Below are 10,955 nucleotides of genomic sequence, written 5' to 3'. Positions count from 1 at the left end.
AACTTAGTTAATATTGATGCATTTTCAACGTTTAGTTGATGCTCAATATATGTTCAAAACTATCTACCTTTTGGTATATAACCCTGCTTATTCAAACTGACTCGATTAGATATATTTTTTTTTTCACAGCGTGCAATTCTTAACAAGATAATTATTCGAACAAGCCTGACGAGCTTGGCGTATGCAGTCATACCTTTAAAATGAGGTCCCTGTACTTTCATATAATTGTGTCTTGATTTAAGAACGAGTTCGAGCAGCATAAGTAGAGATATTTTGTTGAGGCAAAACATTCTCTTCGTGTTTTTGCTCATGAAGAATTCCATAACAATGGATGGAGTTACTAAAATTCCAATAAGACTATGGAAACCATAGCAATTGTCCGTGTTATGAAGTGGCATTAATTGTCAATTTGAACTAGAAACAGCCATGTATGATTGTTAAGAAGTTCAATTATGTTCCCAAGTAGAAGGAACAGGGTTCCAGAAGATTGACACTAACAACTATTGTTGTGAAAGTTCAACTTTTGAAGTTATGCGTTATGAAGTGAGTTCAGTAAAAAAAATCGAATACGTAAAAACATTCAATCAATGACTTCTTGTGTTAGTGCTTTGTTTCTTCATAATAGTTTTTGTCCCGAATATAAAGAATCCCTACTGAAAATATAAAAAAGAGTAAACAGTCTCTGTAATTTTGATTTGGTTTAAGTACTTGATTGTACTCCAAACCAACATTTATGGGGGAAGGGATACCGGTGTATCACCCTGTTGTGTTTTAATTAAATTATTATGAAAGTATAAAACTGGTAATAAAAAAAAATGAAGAAATAATAATTAAATAATCAAAAACTAAGTTTCAGGACAATCATAAATAAATAAGATAAGTTTCAACAATATAAGTCCTTAAATTTAAACTCGATTCTTTGAAGTATGAAAGTAAACAGTAATTGTTCAGTTAAAGTTAACACAAAGTTTGAAAAATACATTGCTTCACAAATAATTAAATATCATTTCAAACAAAAACTTTTGCAAAAACAGAAAGGTTTTCTAGTTGAAAACAAATTTAAACTACTATACGAATGGTTGAAACAAAATAAGAAAAAAAGATTAACTAGCAAATGTTAGTAAAAAAATGTTATCACATTTTTGTTTATAGGGTGAGTGATGTGGTAATCACCACCACTACATTCCCAAGTTACATGCTAAACAGAACGACCGTTTGTGTCTCTGTTTCGTATCGTCCTTCGCTACACGCACTTAATGCGTGTTGACGATGCGCATGAGCATGTGGCTTGGAAATGCGAGATGCGACCGTAATAAAGTTTTATTACGGTTCGTCTAGCGTCGGCGTGGGATTAGGACTCCCGCCGACATTTAGGATAAGAAGTCGGTTCTCAGAAATGTTGTAGGTAGAGAACCGACTGTAGACCTGAAAAATAAAGTTAGTCTAAAACGAACCTTCAGAGAGGAAACATATCCTCGCATTTATTTAATAATATCACTGCCGGGGCCAAACCTCTACAACCCCAACGTAGTCCGATTTGGACGAAAATCGAGTTTCTTGCTTGCTTTGATGGTATCAACAGCCCCACCAAATTTTAACTTGATCAAAAATATTGATTTCAACTTTGTACTTTTATTTGCACGATTACAAATAAAGCAGACTTTCCTAAAACAAATTCTGTACATAAAATATTACTTCAGTGAAATGTGACGAATCGAGACTACAGTCTGAGTAAAGACATTAGTTTTCAGAGTACTTGAAAGCTTAAAATTTAGAAACTTGTTTGTTTATGTATGCTTTTAAAATATGATCTGAACCAGGTAGTAAGCCGGGCGTGCGGGCAAACGTGTTTTTTTCTGCTGTCGTTTTTTTCTCTAAAATCAGTTTTTAGAAAAAAGTTTTCAAAAGTATTTGAATAACTCGGATTTTTGGATTAAGCTAGTGGTTCCGGCAGTTGCGACGGTGGCTCCTATGGATTTTTAAGAAGCTCGATTTTGGAACCTGGGCAGGGCAGTGGCGTGGAAGAAGCACTGGCACGTTGAACGCCATGAAGGCCACGATGGATTACGTACCGGATTTGTCCGCACTACAAACCGGTGCTCGAGATTGCTTCAAGGGTTCGCGTTGCAAGCTGCTGCTCGTAGCCAAAGATCCGGACGGACGAATCCGCGACCAGACGCTGAACAAGGAACAAGCCCAAGGTTGGTTCCGTGGCGCACATAATTCCGACGACCATCATCATCGTGGAAGAGTTTTTCGCCCATCTGGATGTGACGGAGAATACAAAAATACGGAAACGGTTGCCATATGTCTGGACTACTTCCACGTCTTCGGACACGTCTCCAGGACCAAACTTTTCGGATTATCACGGTCAGCACCCCTCCAGATATTTCTGTTAGAGTTTTAATAAGAAAATTGGACATGAAAAAGTCTAAATTTAAAACGAATTGTTCAAGTAGTAATTCAAAAATGGCAATATTAACCAAAGGCAATAAAAACTTAGTTAATATTGATGCATTTTCAACGTTTAGTTGATGCTCAATATATGTTCAAAACTATCTACCTTTTGGTATATAACCCTGCTTATTCAAACTGACTCGATTAGATATATTTTTTTCACAGCGTGCAATTCTTAACAAGATAATTATTCGAACAAGCCTGACGAGCTTGGCGTATGCAGTCATACCTTTAAAATGAGGTCCCTGTACTTTCATATAATTGTGTCTTGATTTAAGAACGAGTTCGAGCAGCATAAGTAGAGATATTTTGTTGAGGCAAAACATTCTCTTCGTGTTTTTGCTCATGAAGAATTCCATAACAATGGATGGAGTTACTAAAATTCCAATAAGACTATGAAAACCATAGCAATTGTCCGTGTTATGAAGTGGCATTAATTGTCAATTTGAACTAGAAACAGCCATGTATGATTGTTAAGAAGTTCAATTATGTTCCCAAGTAGAAGGAACAGGGTTCCAGAAGATTGACACTAACAACTATTGTTGTGAAAGTTCAACTTTTGAAGTTATGCGTTATGAAGTGAGTTCAGTAAAAAAAATCGAATACGTAAAAACATTCAATCAATGACTTCTTGTGTTAGTGCTTTGTTTCTTCATAATAGTTTTTGTCCCGAATATAAAGAATCCCTACTGAAAATATAAAAAAGAGTAAACAGTCTCTGTAATTTTGATTTGGTTTAAGTACTTGATTGTACTCCAAACCAACATTTATGGGGGAAGGGATACCGGTGTATCACCCTGTTGTGTTTTAATTAAATTATTATGAAAGTATAAAACTGGTAATAAAAAAAAATGAAGAAATAATAATTAAATAATCAAAAACTAAGTTTCAGGACAATCATAAATAAATAAGATAAGTTTCAACAATATAAGTCCTTAAATTTAAACTCGATTCTTTGAAGTATGAAAGTAAACAGTAATTGTTCAGTTAAAGTTAACACAAAGTTTGAAAAATACATTGCTTCACAAATAATTAAATATCATTTCAAACAAAAACTTTTGCAAAAACAGAAAGGTTTTCTAGTTGAAAACAAATTTAAACTACTATACGAATGGTTGAAACAAAATAAGAAAAAAAGATTAACTAGCAAATGTTAGTAAAAAAATGTTATCACATTTTTGTTTATAGGGGTGAGTGATGTGGTAATCACCACCACTACATTCCCAAGTTACATGCTAAACAGAACGACCGTTTGTGTCTCTGTTTCGTATCGTCCTTCGCTACACGCACTTAATGCGTGTTGACGATGCGCATGAGCATGTGGCTTGGAAATGCAGGATGCGACCGTAATAAAGTTTTATTACGGTTCGTCTAGCGTCGGCGTGGGATTAGGACTCCCGCCGACATTTAGGATAAGAAGTCGGTTCTCAGAAATGTTGTAGGTAGAGAACCGACTGTAGACCTGAAAAATAAAGTTAGTCTAAAACGAACCTTCAGAGAGGAAACATATCCTCGTATTTATTTAATAATATCACTGCCGGGGCCAAACCTCTACAACCCCAACGTAGTCCGATTTGGACGAAAATCGAGTTTCTTGCTTGCTTTGATGGTATCAACAGCCCCACCAAATTTTAACTTGATCAAAAAATATTGATTTCAACTTTGTACTTTTATTTGCACGATTACAAATAAAGCAGACTTTCCTAAAACAAATTCTGTACATAAAATATTACTTCAGTGAAATGTGACGAATCGAGACTACAGTCTGAGTAAAGACATTAGTTTTCAGAGTACTTGAAAGCTTAAAATTTAGAAACTTGTTTGTTTATGTATGCTTTTAAAATATGATCTGAACCAGGTAGTAAGCCGGGCGTGCGGGCAAACGTGTTTTTTTTCTGCTGTCGTTTTTTTCTCTAAAATCAGTTTTTAGAAAAAAAGTTTTCAAAAGTATTTGAATAACTCGGATTTTTGGATTAAGCTAGTGGTTCCGGCAGTTGCGACGGTGGCTCCTATGGATTTTTAAGAAGCTCGATTTTGGAACCTGGGCAGGGCAGTGGCGTGGAAGAAGCACTGGCACGTTGAACGCCATGAAGGCCACGATGGATTACGTACCGGATTTGTCCGCACTACAAACCGGTGCTCGAGATTGCTTCAAGGGTTCGCGTTGCAAGCTGCTGCTCGTAGCCAAAGATCCGGACGGACGAATCCGCGACCAGACGCTGAACAAGGAACAAGCCCAAGGTTGGTTCCGTGGCGCACATAATTCCGACGACCATCATCATCGTGGAAGAGTTTTTCGCCCATCTGGATGTGACGGAGAATACAAAAATACGGAAACGGTTGCCATATGTCTGGACTACTTCCACGTCTTCGGACACGTCTCCAGGACCAAACTTTTCGGATTATCACGGTCAGCACTTGCAGCTGCAGGTCGTCATTTGCATTCAAGTTCTCCAACGTCGATTGAAGTGATCTCTCAAGAACACGGGCGGACGATCGTGGATTCATTCGGTTGTGGGGCTGCTGGAAGTTGGACTTGCTGCTCGGATTCAAGCACGAAGGTTGAAAGAAGATGATTTCGAAGCCGGTGAGCACGTTCCTTTTTATTTTATATCAAAAACTCAATCACAGATTCTTGCTCTCCCTTCCACCTGTCACTTTTATGTCCTTGTGAGGGGATCATCGATCCATCCGCATTGACATACTATCATTCCATTTTTCTACTTGTCTTTCTCTATATTTTTCACTGTCTTGTTTCACACTTACTACCAGTCTTTGTGAGGGGATACTGAGCTCAATTTGCTCTCCATCCGCATTGACCTTTTCTCATCTATGAATTTCCTTTTTATCAGTAGTTAGAATCAAAGCCGGGGATTGGGGAGGGAGCATCAGGGCAGTGGACGGTATGCTGTAATGGCGGAGACTGGATGTGGATAGTGGAAGACCAGAACTACATCACAAGGGGAAAATAGTGTAGTAATTGTACAATTCTCAAGGATTGTCTAATTGTATGGGCGTAGCCTTGGAGCACAGTGTGGAAATTTACGTTCTTAGATATTCTTGGTTGTACCGGGCAGCAATCAAATTGTCTAAGAATATTGAATTGACCCTTGTGGCACCCCCTACAGCGTGGTGCAGACCCGTTATGCTATGCTATGCTATGCTATGCTAATTCTCAAGGATTGTCTAATTACTACATCTTTTGACCTATGTCAGTTTCCAGCTGTCTGCCGCGCCCTTTTAGGCCCCCAACAGGGTGCGAGCCCTGTTTTTCAGCTTTGTCAGACTTTTTTCGGAGTTATTGGAGGTTACTGTCGGAAGGAGATTCTCATCCCCTGAGGCCACCGTGAGTGATTTTGCTCGTTCGCGTCCAGCCACCCCCTTTTGGCCCTTGATACGGCAGTAATTTGAAGATGCTCCCTTTGAGTCTGAGCCACTGTAATTCTAGGCAACCCTACATAGGTCATCCTTGTGGCCCTGTTGGTTATCACATCAAATCAAATCAAATCAAACAAATTAAAAATATGATCTAATGAGTGAAAGCATAGTTAAAATAACTGTCCCTATTCATCCTATATGGCCAGATTTTCCTCAGATGACTGTACATACGGCTCAAATACAATCCTGCTTTGTTTTGCCTGTAGTTAAGGCTCGTTGCTGAAGTCTGAGCTTTGATTATTTTTAGCTGAAATTTGACCAATTTCTTTCATCCGTTAATAACTATACGAAAACTATTTCATTACACTACTTTTCTCAAGTTAATTTTATGCAAAATCGTCCAATCTTTCGAATGAAAATGTAACGAAAAGTGGTTGCGAACACAGTCAAAATTCAAAATTAAGAGTAAGTTTCCCAAAAATCCTTAAAATTACCCTTGAAAAGATAATTTTTGAAATGTTTATCAAAGTCCAATAGAAAGCCCTCACGATTACCTTTCCAACGATATATAACTTTTTGATGTTTGGTAATGTATTTTGGGAGATATCATTTCTTCAAATGAGGGCATTTTTTCGAAAAAATCCATTGTTCAAAACAAGTTTTTATTTACAGGCAGCTAATGGCTGACATTTTCATTGGTTCGGAGGTTGTTTTTATGGTTTTTTGGTGCGCCGAATCGAATGAGAACATTGCCGTAACGATTTGAGAACATGTGCATCTAGTGCAGGGGTGCCCAAAGTATGGCCCGCGGGCCAAACGTGGCCCGCGAGATCATTTTTTGTGGCCCGCGCACCCATTTTGAATGATCATGAAAAATGGCCCTTTGTCCATTTGCAAAGTGATTTTATATATTTTTTTTTAATTTTGATTTATTTTTAACTATGTTATTTATGTTAATCTTTTTTATTTTTTCTTTTGTTTATATAAAACCATTGATTCATCCATATTTTAATCCCCATTATATGACACAAATATATCGTTCAAAAATCTTTCAAATTTCGCCAAAATTTTCTTCAAACATTTTTGGAAATGTTATATGAAACATACAAATTGACTGACTTAGGTAGAAAACTGTAATAAAAGTAAAAACGTTACTTAATCCACCCTTAGGTGGTTGGTGCCTTCCTCTCATTCAAAGGGTAATGCTATCCAAAATAGACACGCTCATGGGAAGGTCTTTTTAGGTCGCATGATATATTTGGAATACGTTTTCATCAAAATATCTGAGATCTGGCCTCCAAAAAGTGTTTAAATAACACTTAAGTGCTTATAACTTTTGATAGGGTTGTCAGATCTTCAATGTTTTGGACGCGTTGGAAAGGTCTTTTGATTACCTGTTCAACGACGTTTTGCATGATAGATCCGGACAACGTTTTCATCTTGATATCTGAGATCCGGCTTCCAAAAAGTGCATAAATAACGCTTAAGTGCTAATAACTTTTGATAGGGTTGTCAGATCTTCAATGTATTGGTCGCGTTGGAAAGGTCTTTTAAATACATTTCTAAAAATTTATAACATGTCGGGGTTTCTTACAAAAACCACCCTTTTTACAATTTTCCGGATTTTTGTCAAAATCGTTTTTTTAGCATAACTTTGGAAGTACTTAACTAAACTGCATAATTTTTAATAGCGACTTATGGGACCCCAAAACGGATCGAATGACGCCAAAACGGACAAAATCGGTTCACCCAATGTCGAGATAATCGAATGACAATTTTTTGATCAACATCCCACCACACACACAGACATTTGCTCAGAATTCGATTCTGAGTCGATAGGTATACATGAAGCCACCTTCAGCTTTACGGACAGCAGAACAAAGGAGAGGGAGTGTTTTCTTGGGGCTTTTCTTCACCCTCTCTGGCTTGCTTTCACTGCCCCGCTGCACTATGGGGTATTTCCATAGAAGCGAGCGGCCAAAAATATTTTTTTTGTGTTGTTTGTACTTTTTATACAGCAATTCTCCACGAAAACAGCATGATTCGAAAAAAAAGTTCTCCGATCGGGCTCAAAATTTTTCTGGGGGGTCCTTGGCCAAAATAATTAGACCCGTATTTTTTTGTTTGGCCATTAGGGTGACCAACGCCGTATTAGGGTGGTCCGAAAAATCGCAATTTTCATCGATTTTCGCAAAAACCACTTTTTTCAAAAAATCATATCTCCGCGCCATTTCATCCGATTTTAGCTGTCCTAGACGCAAAAGAAAGGTGATTAGTTTGGCTATTTGGGAAAAATAGTAAGATGTTTCGAAAATCTAGCTTAACATTTGAAAAGGTCATATGAAAACTTAAAATGCTGTTTTGAAGGTCTCGGGACCAAAGAGCCTATGTCTGAAAATATTTTTATCGGATTCCTCGGAAAATTTCACATAACATATCAAAAAATGGTGAAGTTATGTTTTCGATACTCTGAGATACGATTTTTTGAAAATAAAAACTGGGTTTTTCGACGCGCCACGCGCAAAAATTGGAAAATGACGAAAACGGGAAAAAATCGACATTTTTCACTAAAACTGCGATAACTTTAAAATTTCAGCGATGACCTATACATGTTAGGGTACTAAAATTTTCGTAATTGAAAGACGCAACTTTTGGTACCATAACATTTATAGGTCATCGCTGAAATTTTAAAGTTATCGCAATTTTAGTGAAAAATGTCGATTTTTTCCCGTTTTCGTCGTTTTCTGATTTTTGCGCGTGGCGCGTCGAAAACCCCAGTTTTTATTTTCAAAAAATCGTATCTCAGAGTATCGAAAACATAACTTCACCATTTTGATATGTTATGTGAAATTTTCCGAGGAATCCGATAAAATATTTTCAGACATAGGCTCTTTCCCGAGACCTTCAAAACAGCATTTTAAGTTTTCATATGACCTTTTAAAAGGTTAAGCTAGATTTTCGAAACTTCTTACTATTTTTCCCAAATAGCCAAACTAATCACCTTTCTTTTGCGTCTAAGACAGCTAAAATCGGATGAAATGGCGCGGAAATATGATTTTTTGAAAAAAGTGGTTTTTGCGAAAATCGACGAAAATTGCCATTTTTTGGACCACCCTAACACGGCGTAGGTCACCCTAATGGCCAAACAAAAAAATACGGGTCTAATTATTTCGGCCAAGGATCCCCCAGAAAAATTTTGAGCCCGATCGGAGAACTTTTTTTTCGAATCATGCTGTTTTCGTGGGGAATTGCTGTATAATAAAAACAAATAAAAATTTATATTTTTTCTAAAAAAAAGTTAAATTTTAGATTTTTTCATATATTTGAGCCCACATGCATTCAAGTGGTGAATTTTAATATTCTTACTTTGTCTAGGAGGTCTAATTGAGAAGTTCAGTTTTCGAGTGATTTTATAGCCTTTCCTCAGTAAGGTGAGGAAGGCAATAATATGTCTATTCCATATCAATTTAACAGTCACAATGACTCTTTTATGAACTGAGCCTCAAACTTAATTTACACCACTTCCACTTCGGGATTCGAACTCATGAAGGTTGACAGTTGAATCTGACTGATTATCATCTAATTCAGGCAGACAAAATTTGACAAAAATCAGAAGAATAAGGCTGTTGCAAATATTTTACAAAGTTTTTATCCCTTTTCCTTTTTTTTATTTTAGTGTATTTCCGATTCACAGTAAATTAATGATTACAAAACTGTACGGGTGTTTAATGCATTTTCCAACACTTTTTTCATTGAAACGTTTAAGAATTTCAATTCTGGCTTGTAATTACAATTTTTATATATTTAAAAAAAATCCCTCCCTCAACCATGTCTAGAACAAGGTCTAGAATCGAAGGACAAAAACTTTTAATTTATTACACTAGATAAAATTACGCCGTTACATATTTTTTCAGCTTTCATGTCACCATTTTCAAAACATAAAAAAATATCAGTGAGTAGTCATAAGTATATTCAACAAAATACCATTTTATCAAATACCTTAAACAGTAAAATCAACAGAACTAATGAAAACTGTAATTTTCTGTTCTGAAAATGTTCAAAAAAAAAATATCAGAAATTTTGCAGACATAAAAAAACTTATTCCTTTTCTTAATAAACTCTTTTGAACATTTGGCCCGCAAGTTCATTTGAGCTTCAAATTTGGCCCGGCATCCATAAACTTTGAGCACCCCTGATCTAGTGGGACGGTTTCAGCGAGAATTGCTCATATGAAAAGGGCGTACAGTGAGTCAAATATTTGTCCGTACCCCCCCGTACGGGAAATGTTTGTGATATAAGTACATAAAATTCGACTAAAGTGCCACACAGTGGATCCTCTCCGAACAAAGTTGTGACAAAATAAAAAAATGCCATGTATTCTACCAAATATGTCATATAAGGGTAATTTTGGGCAGCTGAATTCAAAAAACACATTTATTTTTTCATAAAATAAAATCTAAGTACATTAGGGTGGTTCATAAATATTTATTTTTCAAATATTTTTTTTTAATTGCTGAAATTGTATTTTTTTATATCAATAGTAGCTTGGAATTTTCATTTTGTGTGTGTGTGTGTGTGTGTGTGTGTGTGTGTGTGTGTGTGTGTGTGTGTGTGTAAATCTTAACAAATAGAATGTTAGGTTGGTACCATATCACAATGATCCATAACCGAAATTTTGTTAAACCAAATTTGTAGATACCACACTTTTAAATAACAGCTTTGTCATCTTCCGAAAAGTTGATCAGGGTCAGTACAGTAGTAACGTTAGAGTGGTCCAGTTAATAGGGTGTTCCAAAATTTGTGTATTTGAGGAAAAGTGTTATTTGACTTCTATGAGATTATCATCACATTTTACTTGTGCACATTTTAGTAGTATCTGTAGTTTAGGTAGAAAAAGATCAGAAGACATTTCTAGATTTTTTAAAGGTCCTATAAACATGTGAAACACAATAAATTAAAGGACCTTTAAAAAAACTCTAGATTTTTGTTTAGGCCAACGAAAATTTCATTTCAAGGTTTTATCTCGTTCCCCTTTCGAATATTCTCCAAATACCAGGGTGCAAAACAAAGATAAACCTTCAAAATTAATCAATCATTAACATTTTTTGTATTAGAGTTAT

The sequence above is a fragment of the Culex quinquefasciatus genome, chromosome 2, assembly GCF_015732765.1.
Source record: "Culex quinquefasciatus strain JHB chromosome 2, VPISU_Cqui_1.0_pri_paternal, whole genome shotgun sequence".
Lineage (NCBI taxonomy): Eukaryota > Metazoa > Arthropoda > Insecta > Diptera > Culicidae > Culex > Culex quinquefasciatus.
This window is presented reverse-complemented; position numbering follows the sequence as displayed.